A 2538-nucleotide genomic window follows, 5' to 3' on the forward strand; every position below is an offset into this window, starting at 1 on the left:
TGGAGAATGCGGGCGTCGATCCCGCTACCTCTCGCATGCTAAGCGAGCGCTCTACCGCCTGAGCTAATTCCCCACTGGGGGAGCGCCGCACCCCACCCATTTTCCTGATTATTAGGAGCCTGCCGGGACTCTGGGCCGCCAAACCCCTGATAGGACAAGATTGAGGGCGGAGCTTCTCAGATACTGCCTTGAGCAAAGTTCTATGAGCCTGACAGTGTGAAGAATAGGGATTTCCAAAGAAGGTCATGAGGGAGACCTCTCTCCTCACTTCCCGGTTTCGCCTTCCTCATCTCTCGGAAGTAGAGAGCACATTCCAGACGGAGAAGCACCACCCGGAACTGCCTGGCTAGCGGGCATGGCTCTTGCAGCCTGCTCTAGAGTTGTGATCGTCACCTGCTCCTTGCAGGCAAGGCCGCCCGGAAGTAGTGGGGCGCCTTCTCCCAGCCCCAGAGCCTTACGCCATACGCGCCGCATCTTCAAGAGCACTTTCCTCCTGTAGGACTCAGAAAGCGATAGAGAACCTTGGAGGAGCTGAGAAAGAGAAAGCTTGAGAATTTTACTCTCAATCTGTGGAGTCATTCCTGAAGCACTTCTTCAGCACCAGGCACAGTGGATGAGGCCAATGATCCACATAGAAACTGCCACAACAACAAGTAGTAGTACTGTGCAATTGTCGTCTAGGCCCTATTTTGGATGCTGTACACATACTAATATTAATGCAGGTAAAATGCCTAGAAATCGTTTCTAATCTTCGGTTTTTTATATGGAAAAATTATGGAAATTTGTCACCACAGAGCTCAGGGATCTCTCAGGCAAAAGGAAAAACAGATGCAGGCTATACAGTGTCTGCTGTTTAGGTGCTTCCCTTGCCATTCTCCTTCCCTGTCAGCTTCCTCCCCCCTTCTCTTGCTGCATTGGGCACCACACTTGTCCTTCTTAGGCCTGTCTAGTTCTTCAATTCCCAGGCCCACCGAAGAAGACTTCCCCTGTAGCCCAGGGGAAGCTACACTAGCTCCACTGCCTTGGAGTTGCAGTGGATTCCAAATCTGCTTTCCACCTATGAAGAATTCTCGTTTAAGACAGTAACATAGTCATTTTTCTCTGAGTATAAGTAGCATCAAGTAGGATTTTGCCTGATGAAAATTTGCTGAATGGAGAAAGGCTATACAGATAATTTAGAAGCCTCAAAGGAGAGAGTGGCTTCAGATCAGTAAAGACTGAAGAAAGGATTAGAAGCTAGGGTCTAACAAACCCGTAGAAATGTTTTTGCCTGAAAAGGAAATGTGGTTGGGGAAGAGTGGAGGGGCGCTACTTTCAGAGTGATTAGTGGGTGGAGGCATGACCTTCATGGAGCTGCAGGTGGTTTGGGGCAGCTTCAGGTCCCTCCTTCATGGTCCCCGTTTATTAGGAGGGCACATCCTGAGAATGCAAGAGGCTGCTCCTATGGGACAAAAATTCAACAATATGTTCCTTATTTCTGACATTCATTTTTGAGTTCATTTATGAATAAGGAAATAAGATAGAAAAACATGTAATCAATAACATGGTCTTTCTATTACAATTGACAAAGGGCAATGCTGAGAAGTCAAATGGTGTCAGAGAGAGATCTGAGTGATGGGAAAGAAAGAAGGATGGAAAGAGTGGCACGTCCCAGGGACCTACAAGAACTTCCTGGGGTCACCTACACAAAGACCACTCTCTTCAGCATTTTGAGCTCTGCTTTGGCCAGCTGAGCTAAAGTCAACCTATGTGTTGTTAATACAGAGCCTCATGTAGTTTCTTTAAATAGAGGATAGTGTTGCAATTTCAAAAATACATTTTATTTATTTATTTATTTATTTTTTACATTGTGGTTCGTGTTGGAAATTAGAGGAAGACCTAGGTCCCAATTTATTTTGAGCACATTTTGTCACAACGAGCTTTCAGAGAGTTGAACAGAAGGATTGAATGTCACTTTTCTTAGTGAGTGTATCTGACTACTAGAGTTAATATGCTAGTTCCCACCTTCACTTATACTCCTTCCTTACCTCTCCCCTGCATGTCTCTCTTCTAAATACCTGGCCAACTCTCAGATAATCTGATAGAAGACACATTTTCATCCTCTACCTGACCATGTGTTGTCAATGTAATTAAAAGCAAAAGACTGGCACATTCAAATCTCCTGCTCTTGCCTCGGGACACTATTTCCAGGCTGTTTCTCATATTTTGTACCCAAAAGGCTAAGGTTTGGTTTCCCCACGAAAATACATTTTATTAACTTCGAGCTGAAGCCCCAAAACCTGTATTTGCAAAACTCATTTGTGACTAATCTCTTCCTTTTTTTGCTTTTCCATGTAATACTATGTATCATTTCCTTAAAAAGAAAAAGATGTACATAACAGGATGACACTGAATTGAATAAAGAGGGGTAAATCCGCTGAAAGTATTTATCAGACACCGTTGGTAGACTAGGGATTAAAAGAAGCTGGAGAATGCAGGCGTTGATCCTGCTACCTCTTGCATGCTAAGCAAGCGCTCTACCACCTGAGCTAATTCCCC

General features: G+C 44.8%; 2 non-coding genes across 2 annotated transcripts; both read right to left on the reverse strand.

Annotated features, from left to right (window-relative positions):
- On the reverse strand, window positions 1-73 carry TRNAA-AGC. Its single transcript has one exon. It is a non-coding gene; the product is annotated as a tRNA-Ala (tRNA).
- A 2392-nt stretch (window positions 74-2465) lies between these two features.
- Window positions 2466-2538, reverse strand: TRNAA-AGC. Its single transcript has one exon. It is a non-coding gene; the product is annotated as a tRNA-Ala (tRNA).

The sequence above is a fragment of the Theropithecus gelada genome, chromosome 4, assembly GCF_003255815.1.
Source record: "Theropithecus gelada isolate Dixy chromosome 4, Tgel_1.0, whole genome shotgun sequence".
Classification (NCBI taxonomy): Eukaryota; Metazoa; Chordata; class Mammalia; order Primates; family Cercopithecidae; genus Theropithecus; species Theropithecus gelada.